The sequence below is a fragment of the Myxocyprinus asiaticus genome, chromosome 9 (genome assembly GCF_019703515.2).
Source record: "Myxocyprinus asiaticus isolate MX2 ecotype Aquarium Trade chromosome 9, UBuf_Myxa_2, whole genome shotgun sequence".
Lineage (NCBI taxonomy): Eukaryota > Metazoa > Chordata > Actinopteri > Cypriniformes > Catostomidae > Myxocyprinus > Myxocyprinus asiaticus.
In genome coordinates this window covers 50,588,262-50,611,273 of record NC_059352.1, presented here as the reverse complement: position 1 = coordinate 50,611,273, position 23,012 = coordinate 50,588,262, and positions in this window count along the sequence as shown.

Sequence of the window (23,012 nt, the reverse complement as noted above, 5' to 3'; positions counted from 1 at the left end):
TCCCAGGCAGTAAATGTATTATATGATGAACTGATTCCACACAATAGAGGAATCTCATCCATTGACTTGCATTCAAACAGCTCTCTTTGTTGACCGCTCCAAGATAGTGGCGCATTTGACATATACAAACCAGCCAAATGAGGTATCAATTATATATATATATATATATATATATATATATATATATATATATATATATATATATGGTTAAACAGATATTAGACTAAAAAGTTAAGGGAAAAAATTGCTAAGGGAAATTTTTTTTTTCTTTTGATCAGAGAATGGAAAAATGAAGAAACATCTAGAATATTTTTGAATACATTGGCTGTTTTCTCATTTTAGAAGTTTAGAGGGGCACCAGGAGACATGAAAAAAAAAAAAAAAAAACATCAACAAAAAAAGTCAATATCCGGTCAAACCAAAGTAGATAAATTATTTATAATTCATCAATACATTTACTTTATTGTAATAAAAGAAAAATTATTAACATTATTTAATAAATAGTAAATATGTCATCCAATTAACCCTCCTATTGCATTCAGAATCTGCATACGCATTTTCCATTCGCAGGTCAAATTTTACCCGGTGGAATTCAAGCTTATAAATAATTCATAACCCAAAGTCATTTATAAGTTCTTAACTGTTCGTACATGTAAAATGTAGTGCTGTCGATTTAACGTGTTAATTCGGTGCGATTAATTATATAAAAAATACTGTTTAAAAAATTTATGCAACTAATCATGTCCTGAACTGTAATAAGGAATATTCTTTCCATCTGAGCAATTCAAGCTTGTAGTACCACCTGTTTTCTTCAGGGGGCAGTAAGCGAAACTCCAGCTGTATAGACAACAAGCAGCTTATACAGAGAACAAACCACACTTACTGACAGCAGACAGCACAAGATGAGAACACGTTCTTACATACAAGCACAGCTTGTTGGAGCTCAGGTCCGAAGGCAGGGATCTCAAGACGTGTTTTTCTAAGTATCAAACTACGTTTAACTTGAGACAGCGACCTAAAAACGGTATGTGTGTGTGTGTATGTGTGTTTATATGTTTGTAAACAAGATGCAGTCCCAGTGAGAGACAAAACAATTGACTGAGAGAGTATGGGAAAGAGGTAAAATATAACTGAAGTGTTTATAAGAAAAAATCGAATTCATAGATGTACAAAAAAATCGATATAATATCATGTGTAAAGCCACAATTGATTTCCGGGTCAAAATTGACCTGCGAGCGCAAAAGGTGTAACAGTTTTTTTAAAAAGATTATATCTCATAAACAATTGTATTAAAAATGTATTTTGGTAGTCTTGACAAAGTCACAAAGATTGGTTCCGGCACAAAAACTATGTGGTATTTAAAAATTAGCTACCTCTCCCGGGTCAAAAATGAGCTGAATGCAATAGGAGGGTTAAGACAGACAGTATATGATGTGAAGATAAAAATGTACTGCAAAGTTGGAATGATGCTCTGACTCTAGTTCTGAATGACATTTAGTGAAATATGGTGATTTTGACCTTTATATGTTACAGTGCCAATATTTCAAAGAAGAATGTATACTAGACAGACAGAATAAGATAGAAAGAAAGACATGAGAGGGAAAGAGAAAAAGAAAGAGACAAAAAGAGAGAAAAGAGAAAATAACATGCTCTATTCATTTAGCTGCGGTACCCTTTTGGGCTGTCGGATGTATTGTCAAAAGTGTGAATAATTGAAGCTGTGAAAATGTCAAGCAGGCTGTCCTAAGAGCCTGGAGCTGTTTGTCTATCTCAAATTAGCACTGAATGAAGAATCACACTTTTGAAGAAGGTGGAGAAAGAGAGAGAGAGAGAGAGTCTTGGTTACATTTGGTAAATACATTCATCATTCCGTTTATTAACAAGCTGACACTTGCTTTTAACAAGTATATTTCACACTGTTGCAAAAATTTGGTTTGCAGTCAGAAATATTGCTTAAATGATGGATTATTAAGTAGTGGTTGACTTATAATGGCTTTTCAGTGATCGATGGCTAAACCGATATCTAGAGAGTAGGGTGGCCGATGGCTGATATAATTCTGATATATGTACTAGGGGATGTCGGGTTCGATACTGCGTTTACATACTCGTACCTTTTATAAATGCTCTGATACCAAACACCAATATCGTATGACATATGCATGTCATTGTGTTAACATTCAGCGCAAATTAAAACCATGTTATGTGCTAGTGTGATTACTAAACCGTAAAAAATACAATTGAATGAAACATACATTCTGCATGTGCTGCACGCCTCAAAGTGAATGTGTGAAGCCTACTGTTCATACACTGAAAACATCACATCATGAGCATGACACGGACTCTTGTGTGTTGTAGATGACAGAGAGTGATCGAGCATTTACTCTACAGCGCACAGCACATACATACTACATATTTATTTAATTAAATAGCAGCCTTTTGTGGTTTAATAATCATACTGGATTACTTAGCGAACTGCTTATCATGAGATGAGATGCTACTGTCAAAAACACACAGAAACTGAAAGGGCGTCACTCGAAAATAAAAGCTGACGTCCAAATAAAAGCTTCTATAAATGGAAAAAAATACAACAGAAATATATCACTACTGTATAGTTATGTATTCACTGTAATAATGCTAATATTAAAAATAAATTAATAAAAATTTTAATATATTTAGGCAATATTTGACATCTGTGATGCTCTGTGGTTAGGGCCCTATGAAATCCATTTAATTGTTTTCCAAATTCCGTGTTTTCCCGCTTTATTTACTCTGAATTCCGGGTTTTAAATTTGTATTACATTTTATCATTAAAAAAACTAAATTCTAATTAAATTAATTCATAGAATTGTAATCAAATAAGAACATAATTACACTTACTTTTCAACATACCATTGCATTATTTTAATCAAATGAAGAGCTTCACAGCACAATCCAAAACCCAAAATAGGAGTGGTTTTTTTTTTTTCTTTTTTTTTTTGGCCAAATACAGTGCTGCACAGTAGAGCATCACAGTAGTAATGAAATCTAGATGTTGTTTAACTATGTTATTATTATTGATATATTATTATTATCATTACTACTACTACTTTGAATATTACATTTTACTATACAGAAGTAATACTGTATATTTATGTCGCATTTGTTCAATTTCACATGTCTAGTTAAATGGAGCTTTTATTTTGGCGGAAAACCAGATGTCATTGACAACTTCACTTCTCACCTCCGGAAAAGCAGTTCACTATATGGGCTGATGTGCTTATTAAACTGCAAATGGCTATGATTTAATTATATAAATATATAGTCTGCGTGTGCTGCACACTTCACAGTGAATAAAGTGATCTTCTCTTTGTCATTTATACACACAGTATGTGATGTTAATGATGCAATTAGTGTATAAGCAGTGGCTTCACACATTCACTTACTGTTGAAGCATGCAGCTCATGCTAGCCGTATATTTAATAAAATTTTAGCCTTTTGTGGTTTAATCATCCCACTAGGACATATCACGATTTTAATTTGATTAATTGTGCATCTATACATTAATTTATCTCAAATATGTCAGTTGGTATTTATGACTGGATTCTGCGATTCCATCTGTGTTTTCCGTATTGCGGAAATCGTAGGGCCCTATCTAGTGCAGCACTTTATTTGATACAAATATCTCCAATATTGTATTTTGGATTGTGCTGTGAGGATCTGTATCATGGCTGACCCTGCACTCTGACCCCAGCCTAGCTGGGATATGTGAAAAAGAAGAATTTCACTGTATATGTGCAAATGTATAATGTGTGATAAATAAAGAAGATTATGAGATTATGATTATTATGTATAGAAGTACGAAATTTGATTAGAAATAATGCAATGTTATGTTGAAAATGTATTGTTCTATTTAAATTTGATTAAAGTTTTAATTAATTAGTTTATTTAGACAGCCTTTTGATGATAAAATTATATTACAATGTCAAATAAGGAATACCGAAAACAAATAACAGAAAACACAGAAAAATAATTGAAAAAATTAAAAATAAAACAGGATTTTTTATCATTTTGTGACAGCTAAAGCATACTTTCTTGATTATGTCTTTTAAAAAAGTTGCTAAAACAAAATAAACATACTGTCCTCAAATCATCAGTCTCACAGTATTGTATTTAAAAATGCAACATTACAAAAAAAATAAAGTAAAAAACAAGTATCGTATCGGTGAGTAACAAAAAGGAAGTATAGGTACTTGTACTCCAAAACATGATATCAGGACATCACTAAAATATACACAGAATAGCTGAAGTGACCTGAATAGCTGAAACACTTAATTACCACAATATTAACACAAAACATAAGCTGTTTATTATCGGCCTGCCTTATCTAAATGCATCCAGGGCTTTTACATTATATTTACATTTGACCAGTTTCTGTGTTCCCAAGGAATCAAACATATGACCATGGTGTTGCTAGCACTGTGCTTTGCAACAAATGTGTTAAATGTAAATGTAATTTATGTGTAATATAAAACATTATGATAACATTGTATATTATTTTGATGGTTGTATGATATAAAAAAAAAAAAAAAAGGAAAGTAAGGCAAAATATAGGGCAGTACAACCAAAAACTGGGCTGGGAAATGATATCCTTCGCACGAATGTTGCGTATACACACAAAAAACATTTGCACTTACATCCTCGTGGCAACAGTTAAGTGTCCTAGAAAACCTAAGGCTGTTTTCTCTCTCTCATTCTCTCTCTCTCTCTCTCTCTCTCTCTTACACACACACACATGCACACACGCACGTACACGCACACACACACATGCACACACACACAGACACACACGCAGACACACAGACTTGCGCGCACACACACACGCACACAGACACGCACACACACGCACACACAGAAACACTCACACACAGACGCACAGACACACGCACACAGACACACACACACACGCACACAGACACACACACACACTCACACACACACACACACACACGTTTGTTGTCCTGTCATGGTGGGGACTTTCCATTGACTTCAGTTGTTTTTATACTGAGCTAATAGTGGGGCAGTGGTTTGAATTTTTGACCTTATGTTGCCGAATTCACAGTGTAATTAGTCTGTTTCACATTGACTTTAAAATTGTAATTTGCTGTCATTTCAGATTTTCAGTGTGCTAGACAATTAAAATATTGTTCCAGTGAAACTGACACCAGTTATCAAAACTCTCTCTCTCTCTCTCTCTCTCTCTCTCTCTCTCTCTCATTTAAATTTTGCAAGCATAATTCACTCCAGCACAGACCATTTCTACCGCTCAGGCTGTAAAACTATTTTCAACCCTGACCAGATTCCATACTGTCATGCTGAGAACTTCATTAGTAATGTAGATGAAATAGAAATGTGTGCAAGGTGCCTTTTTTTTTTTTTTTTTTTTACCAAACTATACGTTTAGCATCTAGACGAGGAATATCAGGTGTCACAGCAGCATCTGTTTCAGAAGCTGTCGCTTTTCAATGACAAGGGGCTTTTAAAATGAAATCTGGTTACCAGTTACCTCTTACTGACGAATGTGAACGCTACAGTCAGGTATTACTCTGGACTCACACATACTCCGTGAGCGAGGCGTGAGCAATGCATCATGTTTGGGCTTTCGCATTGGCCGCGTCTCTTTTCTAGGTCCCTACGGAAAAAGGCGGGCAGTCACTTGCACTTGTTTATCAGCATACTTGGAAATCATGATTGGTTAATCAAAGCCTCTTTCAAGGCAAGTCAGTCCACTCTGCGGTCATTTTTGGAACGCCCTTGGGCAGGCTGGGCAAATATTTTCTTTGTAAACAAGCGGCATAAAAGTACAGGGAAAGACTGAAATTTTCAAAACTAATATCTGCTAAAATCTGACACCAGTAGTATCATAATTTGTGCTGCTTTACCTCAGATTACATTAAAAAAAACCGCTTTTTTCAGGCTGGATCAGCTAAAGCGCAAAAATAGGCTTGGCGCCGCAACTATCCGCTCACTGCCGCTTCTGGGGTGCGTCACCTCGCGACTTGGGCGCTGAAATGAAAACGCACTGCTCACGCCATGCTCACGGAGGATATGTGAAACCAGCCTAAGAGTTTAATGTGCAGTTTGAGTGAGTGTTATATTAAACATCATTAAACACCAAATTGCCTTGATTTAGTATACTTCTATGCACTTAGTATGCAATTTACTGGTGATGAGAAATACACATACTGAGTTTTTAGTACACTAGTACTGGGATACAGTATATTACCAGGTCATAAAGTCGTGTAACCATGTAACCATTGCTATCTACCTAAATTCATTATATATATATATATATATGTATATATATATATATATATATAATTTTTTTTTTTTTTTTTTTTTACATTCAGGTTCGTATATTTTAAGAAATTTACCAAAAATGTCTTCCATTTTTGAAGAATCTTTATGCAGCTCTTTTTACAGACTATGACCATTCATAGTGACCACATCTGTCAAGTTCCAAAAAGTTAAAAAAACAAACACTATAAAAGCGTTCTGTTACATTGTCAATATTAGGGCTTTCCCTATTTGATACCAATTTCAGTTCGATTAGATTCTGAATAATTTGGGTAGATTTCAGTTATAATGTCCATTCTGCTTACATATGAAAGAAATTCTCTCTCAGATAATTCTGTTTTTATACAGGGGACCTTCTAACTTGGCACATTACGAAAAAAGTTATTTAGCAAATTTTTTTCTTTTATCATTAGTTTTTTTCAATAGCCGTGTTTCCACGATTGGGCCAAATGAGAGCGTGCTAATGCATGTCAGGGCCAGTTGCATTCCCACTGTCACTTCTGGGGCTTCATCGTGCATCCTGGGGGCTTTTTCTGGGCCAGCGGGCAATGGCCATTGGCCTGCTGATTACCCTTAGGCCAAACAAGGCCAACCGGGGATTGAGGCGGGTTCAGTGTCAAAGGAGGAGTTTCGCCAAACTTGCCAGGATATGTATCCAGCGCACAACGGTACAGGTTTGGAAAAAATAAATAAAAAATATGGGCACAGTACAAATCCGTTAAAATGCCCAATGGACAAAGCGGTGCCCAAAGAAATTACTTTCCATGGTTTGGTGAACTTTCATAGACGGTGTCCTAGGACAGTGGTTTTCAAACCTGTCCTGGAGGCTCCTCAACAGGACACATTTTGGATGTCTCCTCAATCAAACACACCTGATTCAACTCATCAGCTCATTAATGGAGACTCCAAGACTTAAATTGGGTGTCGGAAAAGGGCGACATGCAAAATACGCAGTGCTGGGGGGCCTCCAGGACCGGTTTGAGAACTACTGTCCTAGGACATCGTCCCGCTGTTAGTGGAGAGACCACTCGGGACATCATGGCAGTCCAAGTCGGTGAGTTGTTAACGCAAATTTATCTTGCTACCTAGCTAATGTTTACATTCTTGATATTCTAGATAACTAGATAAAATGATACCTAAGCTTGAGCTTCCCTTTTGCCTGTGAAATGGGCAAGGTGTGCGACATTGGCACCAGAGCAGCGTATTAAGGGTGGGTTTTAGGGCAACGTTGCGGGGCAGTTGGCCAGGTGGTGGGAATGCAGATCGATTTTGATCTTGCGGCTCAAGGTCCAAGGCTGTTGGCCCCAGCTGACCAGTTGATAGCCCTGGCTCATGTAGCTCAAGTGCTAAAACAGTACTGTCTTTGTAAGAATAGCGAACGTGTCAAACCAAACTTTAACTCTCAACACATAGTGAAAGGATCTCACTGCTGAACTTCTTCTCCACTATGCTACTCAATCACTGGTGAGTGAAATATGAACATTTACCAGCCAGTGGCCAATCACAGCCATTTTTAGTCATATAGTGCAAAATTTGGTAACATATGCAAGTGATTTACTCACATTGTTGAGAGTTGTGCATTGAGTAAATGTTCGATATTGGGATTTTAAGAATCAATATCGGATTGTTCAAATGAAGATCATGATTTTCCTTGATAACAGTTTCAAAGAGAGAATTGCACAGCAAAAGTCTTCCTCTTGTACACATTGTCCTGAATTAAAACAGCTACAAGTGATGAAGGTGTCACAAGCCCTCAGGGTACAAATGAATCTTTTATAAGCTCACTTCCCTGAAGTGTATGAAACTGAGGAGAAAAAACATGTGACAAAAAAAGACAGAGTGAGAGAGAAACAGGGAAGGAGATGTATTTTTAGCAGTTTGACCATGGCCTGTTTATGCCTGGCACCTGAAGTACAAAGGAGACAGTTAAAACCACATTTGTCCTTCTGAAGAGCATCTGAACTCGTTTTATCATCTGTAAGAACATTTCATGCTACACTTGAGATATTAGAACTGTCAGAAACAAACATAAAGGTGTCTTTCCAAAACCTAGTGACCTGCCTTGCTGTCTAGTGCCTACATACTAGTCAGCTACCTTCAAAGGCAGCATCCTAACTGAAATGGAACCTCATAAGTGACTGAGACCACATCCACACTAATCCATTTTCATTTGAAACTTCTTTCATTTCACACAGGAATGGCGTTTTCCTCCACCGAAAACAGAGCACTTTGAAAACGCTCTCCATTACCGCATACTTTGGAAAATGATGATGCTAGGAAACTGAAAACTGAGTTTTCAATAGGATTAGTCTACATGGGCAGCAACTTGTGCGACAGTGCTTCTTACACGAAGTGCACTGAAGACTGTATTCTGCAAGTGCATAGTGTATAGTGCGTCCACTTTTGCGCCAATAACATTTCAAAGCAGAAATTAAATCTGCCAACAATCATGTCATTTTTCACCATAATAATTATTAGAAACTGGTTTCCAAACTTATCTTCTAATTTACAGATTTGTCCAAATCTGACAAGTGTCCTTAAAGTAATAGTTCAGCGTAAATTAATGTTCTGTCATCATTTCCCCACCCTCATGTTGTTCTAAACCCGTGTGACTTTCTGTATTTTGTGGAACCCAGAAGATGTTAGACAGAATGTTAGGGACTGACAGTCTTAGTCACCATTCCCTTTTAAAATGTGGAGGAAAACAAACATTCATTGAAAGGAAATGGTGACTAAGGCTAACATTCTGTCTAACATCTCCTTAATTGTGTTCCATGGAAGAAAGAAAGTCATATGGTTTGAAACAACATGAGGGTGTATGATGACAATTTCCATTAATAATAATAATAAGAAGAAAAATAAGAATGATTATTATTATTAGTATTATTATTGTGTAATAAAACATGTTAAATGCGTATTATGTAATGGAATATTGGGGCGTAAACGTCCATTAAGTTACATGTGGAAGTAACTAGTTACTCGCTACTTGAGTATTCTTTTAATTGGATACTTTCTTACTCTTACTCGAGTAATCTTTAACATTACTACTTTTACTTCTACTTGAGTAATAATTTTTTAAAAGAAATTGTACTTAGATTTCAGCTACTCTACCCACCTCTGGTAATGCAAATGTTAAAATAAGTCACCTGCTATAGTAAAAGTGTTTAGATGTCATAAGATTGCATTGTGTGAGGGACAGAGTGAAAAGTATGTGTTTATGAACGATAATCTGCCATTTTACTCGTGATTTGTGTGAAAGTGAATAAAAGTCAATTTTGTTGTAGCGCCTCTAGTGTTCATTTCACCAGGAAACGAGCCATGTAAAAATCATTTTGCAAAAATGTAGATATAGTAACTAGGGATGCACCGATGTATCAGCCACTGATATTTATCGGCCAATTATTGACCAAATTAAAACCATCAGCAAATCAGCTTTAAGCATGAAAACGCTGATATGAAAACCAATAGTTCATTTATAATTAATTATCATCACACTTTGTAAAAACTCAATGAATTCAAATGCATGATCCAGAAATGATGATAGCCACAGAACGTAGAAGGGTTGGATCTCCTAAGAACATTTAATATTTAATTTGTATTCTTTCTCGTTCTCATGTTAATGAGGAAAAAATATTGTTACAGATGTGACAGTTGTGAAAGCAGCACTTACCTGTACATGATGAGGTAAAACCATCCAAAACGCTTTGAAAACAGCAAACATTGACTTCTGAGACATTGTTATGGTATCAATTAAGGCTGCACGATTGATTTAGTTAAGATGGAAATCGCAATATGGTGTAGCATGATTACAAAAGCTGCATTTAAAAATAGATTCAGTCAGCATTGTGTGAGCAAGCGGCGCCCTCTAGCGGTCTGGGCGGCATTATTCATTATCCATTACACCACGATAGAACTTCAAAGGCCGTTTTGTTCATTTGGTAACTTTTTATTTTACCATGATGTGGTTGACATTTATAAATGCATATGAATATGAATTTGCGTTGTTCAGTTATATACAGTACAAACATATAAAAGTTCTGTTGTTTTGAACTGCAACAACAGAAGTGCAAAAATGTTTAAGAAGTACAAAATAACCCTTTTTCACATCAATCATCATGCTATGATATTTAGTTATTTTTCAATATTTTTTTATCTTTTTATCTTCTATTAATCTTTCATTGTGACTCTCTTTAAAATTCTGGCCTGTCTTGTGTTCAACCTATCCAATCCATGTTCAATGGAAATTATTTATTGTTAGAACAAAAGCTTTTGTACCTCTTTGTACATTTTTAAAACATAATTCCTGAGCAAAACAGTGATCTGTGACAAAGTAAGGTAAGTGGCAAAATATTGGTATCTGCATTGCTTTTGGCCAATAGTTTTTTGTTAAAATCAGTATCGTATCGGCCAAAATATCGGCACATCCCTAATAGTAATGTTATTCTACGTGACCAGGTTGCTTTGTTCGGGGTTATTCTTGGTTCACAGACTCCAGAGAAATTTTTAAACATCTTTTCTCTTCCTAATCCCTTTCATTGCTGCTAATGCTGCTCTGGTTCTCTTTTATGATAAACGTTCATGTTTTGTGAAACAGCTGTAAGCCATCTGTGAACCATCAGGAGCAAAACATTAGCAAAAGACTGTCAGCTGATTGGGTGATTTAGGTTTCCAGATTTGTTTTGTTTATTATTCATGTTTAATTATGCAGCAGCTACACTTTCAACCAGACGTACAATGTCTAATCAAGACCCAAACGTGTGGTGCTTCTCAATTATAATGCAAATTAAGTGATTTAAATCAAATCAAAGACGTGGGATCCCAAAATATGTTGAAACCTGATTTGAAATGAGCAATTTCTTCCCAAAGAGGTTTTTTTTTTTTTTTCTGTGCACATATCAGCATGCCCAGCTTTCTTTTCATAATCAAATTTAATTAGTTTATGCTTGAGAACCTGCTTCGTTTTAATGACATGGCAGGGTTTGGTGTGTGTTTTTGTGTTTGTTTCTGTACATGTGCTCTAGAGAGTGTATGTGATTTATCAGTAGACCTTCACATTACAGATGGCCTCCCCATTGCTGGATGAAGCCCTCACCAGCGTTCATGGCTTCAATAAATCAATCGCAAATCTTCACCGCATTCTGCCCTCTACCTGGATTTGGCTGCCAGTGTAAATAGTCAGTTTTGCTTTATTGCTTTAGTAGCTCACTCGTCATTCTTTGTGCCTGAGAATAGAACAGAAATGGAGAATTTATGGGAAAATAAGGGGCTGTTCACGCCAATTGCATTCTTGTTTTTTTTTAATCCTCATTATAAAACCTTTAAAATGTCCATGAACTGCCGGTGTCCACTGAATTCAGTGTGCTTGGGTTTGTTTTCTTCAGGTCGGGTCTCTCTTGAACCATGTTTGCCTCCATGCCCGTAGTCCCAAAGATCGTTTTACTAGGAATTAAGCACATGCTGTTCTTTAAATCATCTTGTTCCCAGCAGTCTGTGTGCGTGCGTGAGTCCAGGACACAGTGTCTTAATTCGAAAGAGGCTCATCGGTCCTTTGAGAATGTATTAAAAGCAGTACATTAAAGTTTGATGACTTTCATTCACTCATCTCGCCATGCAACTCGACAAATGAGGCCAATTACACTGATATTGGGGACAGCTTCAATTGGATGGCTTTGATTTATTTTATTTTTGTTACATCAAGGCTATTACTGATTCTTAAGGACTAGTCCAAAGATATAAAGATTTAAACCCTTTGAATTACATTTATGGTGGTATTTTAAATGGAGTTACTCCCTGACAAGACTTTTGCAAGACTTCTTATTTTTAAAACAAGCAGCCGTTTTGTCTTGAATTTAACACATATGCAGGAATTTTGGCTAGATTTGTACAGTAACTACAATAAAAATGGAGCTAAAGTCTTATGTATGACTGAATTCTAGAATGTCTCCCTTATACACCTTTTTAAGGTCGTTCTCTGTACAGTTTGAGAAGAGCCTGACCTTGACTGCAGTGTTGTAGTCCAGACCAGCTCATCCGAGTCCAAGTCCAGTCCAAGACCAGAGTAGGTAGAGTTCGAGTCAAGTCCAAGACCAGAGTAGGTCGAGTCCAAGACCAGAGTAGGTCGAGTCCGAGACCAGAGTAGGTCGAGTCCGAGTCAAGTCCGAGACCAGAGTACAGAGTAGGTTGAGTCCAAGTCAAGTCCGAGACCAGAGTAGGTCGAGTCTGAGTCAAGTCCGAGACCAGAGTAGGTTGAGTCCGAGACCAGAGTAGGTCGAGTCCGAGTCATGTCCGAGACCAGAGTACAGAGTAGGTTGAGTTCGAGTCAAGTCCGAGACCAGAGTAGGTTGAGTTCGAGTCAAGTCCGAGACCAGAGTAGGTTGAGTCCGAGTCCAGTCCGAGACCAGAGTAGGTTGAGTCCGAGTCCAGTCCGAGACCAGAGTAGGTCGAGACCAAGACCAGTAAAGGCTGAGTCTAAGACAAGAGTTTTTTATGAATGTATTAACTATAGGCGCATATACAAACCTAATTTATTATTTTAACATTTAACATTTCTGCAGGGGGCCTGGGTAGCTCAGTGGTAAAAGACGCTGGCTACCGCCCCTGGAGTTCACTATTTCGAATCCCAGGGCGTGCTGAGTGACTCCAGCCAGGTCTCCTAAGCAACCAAATTGGCCTGGTTGCTAGGGAGGGTAGAGTCACATGGGGTAACCTCCTTGTGGTCGCTATAATGTGGTTTGTTGTCGGTGGGGCGCGTCGTGAGTTGAGCGCGGATGCCGCGGTGGATGGTGTGAAGCCTCCACACGTGCTATGTCTCCGTGGCAACGCGCTCAACAAGCCACGTGATAAGATGCACGGGTTGATGGTCTCAGACGTGGAGGCAACTGGGATTCATCCTCCGCCACCCAGATTGAGGCGAATCACTACTCGACCACGAGGAATTAAAAGCGCACTGGGAATTGGGCATTCCAAAATTGGGTGAAAAAGGGGAAAAATCCACACAAAAAAAAACATTTCTGCTTTAAAAAATACAGTATAACTGTACAATAACTAAAATGGGCCTAAAAACCAAACAATAATGTATTAAATATGACAAAGTGATTATAAACATTTACATTCAATTTGATAACAATTCCCTTAATTGCACAACTATATTTCATTCATTGTAAGTCAAGTGAGCATTTCTGCTGACTTTTGCCTGCAAGTTTTCATTTCGGGGTACGCACAGAAATCCTTTTTTTTTTTTTTTCAGAAAACATTAAATTCTGATGACATTGAGAGAAGTATTTTTACATTTTCATCAGTATGTGTAGCATTCATGTAACTAATGGCTAAATCATTTCTAAAAGACTAGAGGCCGTTCAGACCAACGCAGTGCAACAAACCCAGATAGCACACATACGTCTCCAAGAGGTCTGTTTTAGATCTTTTCATCTGGAAATCATCTAACATCTGCTAAACATCTTAAAAAGATCAGATTTATAATCATTCTAAATCATAAACATCTCATTTGCGGAATGTCTTATTGACATCTGAGACATACTTATTGACATGCGTCTTATAGACGTATTGCAGATGAGCAAACAACGTAAAATAGATGTCTTCCAGATGTAAACACACACATCAAATAGACGTCTGGGTGTTGTACGTGTGCTATCAGGAAAAAGAGTATAACACAGGTGTCTCAAGACTTGTTTTTAACAGTTGATGTTCTTTTTAATTTGACAAAAGGACTTTAAAAAAACATTATGGCGCTCCTGCACGAGACGCCAAAAACACAGCGATTCGTAATGCAGCGGTCAAAGACATCCGTTTAGCAATGTTTACATACAAAAACATCTGAAAAACACCATGGGTGGACACAACATCGCGTTTGGTGTGAACAACCCCTTATTAACACAACACAGCACCAATGGAAGTTTCTCAAAGTTACCTCTCAAAAAAGCAGTCTTTTGTTGACTGTAAGTAAATATCCACTTTATCCAACGAACGAATCGGACTGAATAGCCAATCGATTCAGACCTTTTTACTAACCTGTTTGGACAATTTGCTGAAAAGAATCGACTCAGTAGAATGATTTATTTGTGAACTGGGCATCACTAGTTCTGATTCTACTCAGCAGATTGAAATACGAGACACGACGTCAAGATCTCTGATATTATCAGTCAAAAATGTTCGTCAGATAAGTCGAAGCTTTCACTGTAGATTTTTTGAAAAGAAACTCGACTACCCTTTCAAAATTTGGTTCAACTTTTTGGGATTCCTAGATCTCAGTTCTGTAAGTATTTACAGTTGTGCCACCTGCTCTGTACTGTTTTTGGGAGTGGTTTACACACTCCTAAAGCGGCAGATACTCTGGGAGTTGTGATTACTGCTTTTAGAAAAGGTCATGAGGCATCGGTGTATTACTCCCTACTAATTCAGAGTCTGGGAGACAGAACTTCAACTTCTCTTAAGAGATTATGGGAGAAAGATCTAAATTTGGTATTGGAGGAGGGAGAGTGGGCTGGGATCCTAAAAAACGTCAAATCTGCATCCAGAGACGCAAGGGTTCCCCTCATACAATTTAAGATTTTACATAGAATCTACTGGACCCCCTCTAGATCACATAGGCTTGGTCTTAAAGACACACCCACCTGCTGGTGATGTCAATCAGAAGATGGAGACACAACCCATGTCTTTCGGGGATGTGTTAAGATGCAAGAATTTTGGATGAGGATTCAGAGTTTTATGTGCGAGGTTTTGGCCTCTCAAATTTTAATTTGCCCCAGACTCTGTATCTTGGGAGATGGGGCAGTCATTAATTTGGAGAATAAGCACATGAAAAACTCCTAACTAGTGTTATGATCTCCAGACAGATCACTTTGAGGAGTTGGAAGTCGGCTGGAGCGCCCCCGTTTCAGGAGTGGTGTTCAGAGATGGCCAGAGTGGCAGCTCTTGAGGAGGGGGTATCCAGAAGACTGGGGAGTCTAGACATGTTTGTGAAGAAGTGGGGCAGATATCTATCTTTTTTGGAGGGCTCTCGGGGAGGGACAGTGGAGAGAGAGGTTTTATGTGTGTGATTGTTTTATTTATTTTATTTTTTTAATTAATTAATTAATGTATTTATTTTTGTTGTGTGTCTATGGTTGTGTGACCACTGGGGTGTTGTTGGGGGTCGGGTGGGGGATTGGGGGGGGGGGGGGGGGTAGTGGAGGTTGGATATTGATTCTGTATATGTGTGTTCTGTTATTTATATTTAATGGTTGAATCAATAAAAAATGTTAATCGGAAAAGAAACTCGACTGGACTCGGGGTTAAGTCCGAGTCCACACTTCTTCGAGTTCGAGTCAAGACAAGTCAAATTGCTCACGTGTCCATAACAAGACCAAGACCATGAAAATATGGTCCGGTCTCGAGTACTACACCACTGCTTGACTGCACTCTTATCTTTTTAAAAAGTGAGAAAAGATGAAACGCTGTTCAAGGTTTCTTATCAAGCGGAGCAGCGCAGCTGGAGTCACGCTTTTAAAGACCTCAGTTCAAAATCTGTTCTGTTCAAAGGCAGGCAGGTGATTTGCATGTTTTCCATATATGGCCATTTCTGAGTTACCTTAATGTTACCTTGGAGAGTGTAATAGCCTCGTTCTTTCCACACTCAAGTACACTCGAGTCTTTCTGCTATTGTTTTGTCTCAAAAATATGCTCGTCTAATTAGGGATGTCCCGATAGTCAGATACCGTGCTCATGTACTTGTACTCGTGCTCATAAAAATGCTCCGATACCATCTGGCATATGAATGTCATTCTGTAAACATCCAGCACACAAATTAAAATCACATCATGTCCTAGTGTGATTATGAAACTGCAAAGGATGTGATTTATATATAGTTTGCATGTGCTGTGCGCTTCAAATGTGAGCACTTGTGAACGTGTGGAGCTGGTGTTGTTGACATAAAGACACAAAGTGTTCAAACATTTTAGAGATCCTTGACTCATACACGGAAAACACCATCATGAGCATCACATGTCTGTTTGTATGTTTTCATTTTTCCATGCTACACAAAAGTAATTTTTCTGTTAAAATCATGGTTTGGGTTAGCTGTTCAACTTGGTTAGTTTATTTTTCTCTGTGAGAGTAAAAGTCAGCTCCTATAATTTCGCCATCTCAAACTATTATTATGACTTGTCATGAGACCGGGTTGCTCAGTTTACATTTATGCATTTGGCAGACACTTTTATCAAAAGCAGCTTACAGTGCATTCAAGATCATTTTTTATCAGTATGTGCGTTCTTTGGGAATCAAAACCATGACCTTGGCATTGCAAGCACTATGCTCTACTAGTTTAGCTACAGGAAGCTCGGTTGCTGATGAAGTAATACACTGAGGTTTCTTAAAATATGAGCTTGTTCTTCAGTTTAACTGTAGTTTTTGTTTTACAAATACATCCTGAATTCTCCGTATGGATAATAAATGATCTGTCTATGTTGTTTGTTTTGTTGTGTGCTCTCGTTCTCTTTTGTCTTCATCTTTTCTGTTTCTTTATGTATTCGTGTTCGTGCAGTGTATTTATTTATTATAGTGAGTGTGTGTTTGTGATCTACTTTAGGGACTTATTAGAGAAGTTCTGTGTCTGTCGCTCATGGTTATGGGAAAAGCCCACTGGGAGAGATGTGCCACTGGTTCAGAAGTTCAGATGCCATCATGAATAGTTTCACATCAGTGTAGAGCATATGTGAGCTGTGCTGTACGTGACCACACGTGCGTGAAACTTCACTGGTGAGACATCATCCTCAGAAAACAGCTTTGATTTTTGGAAATATAAACTTTTTTATATTTTCCTTTTGTGTGTGTGTGTGTGTGTGTGTCTGTGTGTGTGTGTGTGTGTGTGTGTGTGTGTGTGTGTACATTTACATCACAATACTTTGTGTAATATTACTCTGCCATTAATTACCATTATACCATGGTCTATTCGAATACTCAATTCTGATTGGCTGGAATGTGTGCATTAAAACTGTTTAATGCACAGGCAGTTTAAATCACTGTTTACTTCCCATAAGTCTTGTAAGGAAAGTATTGTTTGACATTTAACTATGAGGCAAAACATAATCTGAATTGCAATATGATAAACATTATCTAATATTGCTTCGCTCCTCAGCATGTGCCGCTTGATCACGCATTGTGAACTGAAGCTCTGAATGCAGACTGTTTTACAAAATGCAGCCTTTTGCAGTTTAGTAATCGTGCAAGGCGATTTCGCGATTTCATTTTTAATTCAGTCAGTCGTGCAGCCTTAATGGATACCATAGTGGTGTCTCGGAGGTCAAAGTGTGCAGGTTTCAAAGCGTTTTGGATGGTTTTCCCCTCATGTAAGTGCCACTTTCACAACTGTCACGTCTTTAACAAATAGATGTTATGCAATGCTGGTTTTTTCTCATTAATGTAAAAATGACACCAAATAGAAAATAAATATTTCATGTTCTTAGGAGTGCCAACTTTTCTACATTTTATTACATTATGAGTTTTTACAGTGTGTGGTCTCCAAAAAATCGTGTCCAATTATTCATACAGCTTTTTATTTAATTCATTCAAATAAATGTAATATTATCACACTACTTTATCTCTGTATGTGATACTGACAGAACTAACTGTTTTTGTTATCCTTCCAGTCGAAATTGCGCTGCAAAAATCATTTTCCATTCCCCTTTTTTATTTGCAACTAGTAGCACCTAATAAACATGCAATAATAAATATAATAATAAATAAATACATTTATTTTTATCCTAACTCCATATAAAGCCTCTGAAAGACACATTTTCCAGCTTTTGAATGAACCCATTAATTTTCAATATCATAATGCACAGTAAATATGGGATATTTGAAGGAAAATGAGCCTATGGCCCATGTACGTGGTCATTGTGTTTAACCATGTGCAGTTTCACAATAAATCGATGAAATTTTTTAAATGGCATATCAGATGAAACTAGAGACTGTAATCTTTTTACTCAAACAGGTTTCAATGTAAAAATTTAATTAGGTTTTTTACCAGATGTAGCTTTGTTGGCATTTCTCCCGAAGACAAACTCCGCTGAGATCGGCGCCATGTTGTTTTGTTACATGACCCGGTGCGTCGAAAGTTTAACCCTTTACTGACAGCCTAGAGTCTCCTGAACTGAGATCAGTTGGTTTTAAATTAAAATAAATTATGCATAGCCTATAGCGAAGCAAAAACATAATGTACACGCATGTGGACGAGGGGTCTCATGATGTTAAATTATCAATGCTGGCAAGTGACCATGGTATAAGCATGATAATCCATGGCTAGGTTTGCATTAAACATCACACACAACAAGCAAATTCAGTGGACTGCTAATACCTGTCCTCATTATGTTGTATGTAGAGATAGAGTTTAGATGTTTACTGTAATGTAGTCATCTGTGTTTGATAGTAAAAGCAAACATTGGTATGTCTCATTCGCCATAATCAGTTCATGTTGAATAACATAACCGACCTGTTCTACTTCCCAGATGACCTTTCTATGAAACATTCACACACATTAAAGCATTTTCATTGGCCTTGTATGAAATGCGCTGAAACCTCGCATCTCAGATACGCTCTTATGGTGCTCTAGGTCAATGTATTCATGTGTGTGTGTGTGCTTTTATAATGGTTATCTGTCCATGAGGCCACTTGTGGAGACTTTGCTGAGCAGGATTGGTCAAATGTCACGTGTCATGCATTTTAGATTAGGGTCAACAGCTCCTCTTCTTTTCCTCTTTAATTCTATACAGGCATTTGTCTGGAAGCTTTGCTATTTATGTCAACATTACATATTCCGTGTTCATACACTGACAATAGTATCACAGAGTAGTTACAAAAGGTTGTTTTTGAATGTTAGAATTGTGTTTGCTCACAGTTAATGTTTTTATGCTAACTGCTACAACCTACCTAAGAAAATAGATGCAGCATTTTACTATATTCATTCATTTATTCATTCATTCATGTGGCCACACGAGAATGATAAAATGACATCATAATGGCGCCGCGGATGGCTGCCTCGGTGTGGAGCACTTGTTTTTGTTTGTTTGTCCTGTGTTTAGTCATCTTTTTCCAGTCAGTTTTACCAGAGACGAACTGCTGAACATTCGACAGCATATTCCAGTCAATATTTTCCCGGATTTTGAATATTCTGACGTTTTGTTTGACATTTTAGTCGGAGGCGCGTCTGTGTTGTTTAAACGCGCTATGAGATGCAGGCGAGGGAGACAAGTAGGCGTGCTGGTCAAACTCCGTCGGCGGGGCTTTCAAACAATGCTGCCGAGCATTCATCTAGCGAATCTCCGCTCTCTCCCTAACAAAACGGACGAACTACATCTCCTCAACCGCACAAACAAGGACTTTTCAACCTCTGCTGCCTTGTGCTTCACAGAAATCTGGCTGAGTGAAGCCATTCCGGACAGCGCGTTACATCTACCGGGCTTCCAGCTATTCAGAGCGGATCACATCACAGAGTTAACGGGGAAAATGAGAGGCGGTGGAACATGCTTTTACATCAATGAAAGTTAGTGTACAGATGTAACAATGTTAAAGAAGATGTGCTGCCCTAATTTGGAAGCACTCTTTATTAACTGTAAGCCTTTCTACTCGCCACGGGAGTTTTCCTCGTTTATTCTGGTGAGTGTGTATATCGCGCCAAACGCGTGTTTGAATGCCGCGCTGCAACAGCTGGCTGATCAAATCACAGACACAGAACAACAATACCCGGACTCAATTATTATTATTCTTGGGGATTTTAACAAAGCAAACCTCACACATGAACTGCCCAAATACAAACAGCACATTACATGCCCCACCAGAGACAGAAATACACTGGATCACTGCTACACAACAATAAAGGATGCATATCGTTCTGTCCATAGAGCAGCTTTGGGACTCTCTGATCACTGTCTGGTTCATATTCTTCCAACCTACGGACAGAAATTAAAATCTGCTAAGCCTGTACTAAGTACTGTACAAAGCAGAGCTGGAACTACAAGCCTGCTTCGACTGCACTGATTGGAGTGTTTTTGAGGCTGCAGCCACAGACCTGGACGAGCTCACAGATACTGTTACATCATATATCAGTTTCTGTGAGGATATGTGCATTCCTACTAGGACTTATTTAACATTTAACAACGACAAACCATGGTTTACTGTGGAACTCAGGCAGCTTCGTCAGGCCAAAGAGGATGCTTACAGAGTTGAGGATAAAGTCTTATACAATCAGGCCAGGAACACACTGAATAAGGAAATCAGAGTGGTTAAAAGAAGATACTCTGAGAAGCTGAAAAACAAGTTTTCAGCTAACGACCCTGCATCAGTGTGGAGTGGCATGAAACAACTTACAAATCACAGGACTCCTACCCCCAACCCTGTGGTGGACCAACAACTGGCTAACGACCTGAATGTGTTCTACTGTAGATTTGAAAGGCCCAATCTCACACCCCACACCCACTCTGACCTTCATTTCACACAAACACCAACACCTCCTGTAACCCCCCTCCTCCCCCCTCCTGCTACTCAATCTGCACTTAAGATCTGTGAAGAAGAGGTGTGCTGCGTCTTTCGACAACAAAGGATAAGGAAAGCACAGGGCCCAGATGGCGTTTCACCTGCATGTCTTAGATCCTGTGCTAACCAGCTGGCTTCCATCTTCACACAGATCTTCAATAGATCACTGCAGCAGTGTGAAGTCCCATGCTGCTTCAAACGTTCCACTATCATCCCCATCCCAAAGAAACCAAAAATCACAGGACTTAATGACTACAGACCTGTCACCCTGACATCTGTGGTCATGAAGTCATTTGAGAGACTGGTGTTGGCCCACCTGAAGGACATCACTGGACCCTTTCTAGATCCCCTTCAATTTGCTTATCGAGCAAACAGGTCTGTGGATGATGCAGTCAACATAGGATTGCATCATATCCTGCAACATCTGGACAGACCTGGGACATATGCAAGGATCCTTTTTGTGGACTTCAGTTCGGCTTTCAACACCATCATCCCAGCTATTCTCCAGACTAAATTACACCAACTCTCTTCCCATGTTTATCTGTCAGTGGATTACCAGCTTTCTGACAGACAGGCAGCAGCTTGTGAGACAGGAGAAATTCACTTCCAGCACCTGTACAAAAAGCACTGGTGCCCCCCACGGATGTGTGCTCTCCCCACTACTCTTCTCCCTCTACACCAATGACTGCATCGCCAAGGACCACTCTGTCAAGCTCCTGAAGTTTGCAGACGACACCACTGTCATTGGCCTCATCCGAGATGACGATGAGTCTGCATACAGAAGGGAGATTAAACAGCTGGCTGTCTGGTGCAGTCAAAACAACCTTGAGCTGAACATGCTCAAAACAGTGGAAATGATTGTGGACTTTAGGAGGAACCCCCCCAACACTGTCCCCCCTCACCATTCTAAACAGCACTGTAGCAACAGTGGAGTCATTCAGGATCCTGGGCACTACCATCTCACAGGACCTGAAGTGGGAGACCCACATTGACTCCATTGTGAAAAAGGCCCAGCAGTGGTTGTACTTCCTTTGCCAGCTGAGGAAGTTCAACCTGCCACAGGCACTGCTGATACAGTTCTACTCAGTGATCATTGAGTCTGTCCTCTGCACTTCAATAACTGTCTGGTTTGGTTCAGCTACGAAATCAGACATCAGAAGACTACAAAGGACAGTTCGGACTGCTGAGAGGATTATTGGTTGCCCCCTGTCCCCCCTTCAAGAACTATACACTTCCAGAGTGAGGGAAAAGGCTGGAAAAATCACTCTGGACCCCACTAACCCTGCCCATTACCTTTTTGAACTGTTGCCTTCTGGCCGTCGCTTCAGAGCTCTGAGCACCAGAACCGTCAGGCACAGTAACAGTTTTTCCCCCAGGTTAAAACTGCCCCTTTGAGCAATAATTAATGTGCAATACACAGCTTAGTCTTTTTATATTATCCAACACATCCTACCTCTTCTGCCATTACATTCCCTTGCACTGTACATAACCGATTTTTATTTAGATTTGCACTACGTATGTGTATGTGTGTGTGTGTATGTATATATGTATGTATATATATTCATATATGTGTATATGTATGTATGTATATATATATAATTTAATAATTAATAATTATCTTTATTTATCACACATTATACATTTGCACATATACAGTGAAATTCTTCTTTTTCACATATCCCAGCTAGGCTGGGGTCAGAGTGCAGGGTCAGCCATGATACGGCGCCCCTGGAGCAGATAGGGTCAAGGGCCTTGCTCAAGGGCCCAACAGTGGCATCTTGGTGGTGCTGGGGCTTGAACCCCTGACCTTCTGATCAGTAACCCAGAGCCTTAACCGCTGAGCTACCACTGCCCCGCCGCTGAGCTACCACTGCCCCTGCACATATATATGTGTGTGTGTGTGTGTGTGTGTGTGTATATGTGTATGTGTATATGTGTGTGTGTGTGTGAGTATATGTATATATATATATGTGTGTGTGTGTGTGTGTGTGTGTGTGTGTGTGTGTGTGTGTGTGTGTGTGTGTGTGTGTGTTTGTATTGTTGTACACTGGAAGCTCCTGTCACCAAGACAAATTCCTTGTATGTGTAAGCATACTTGGCAATAAAGCTCATTCTAAAATAGATATATAAAGCATGAATTACATACCTAATGCACG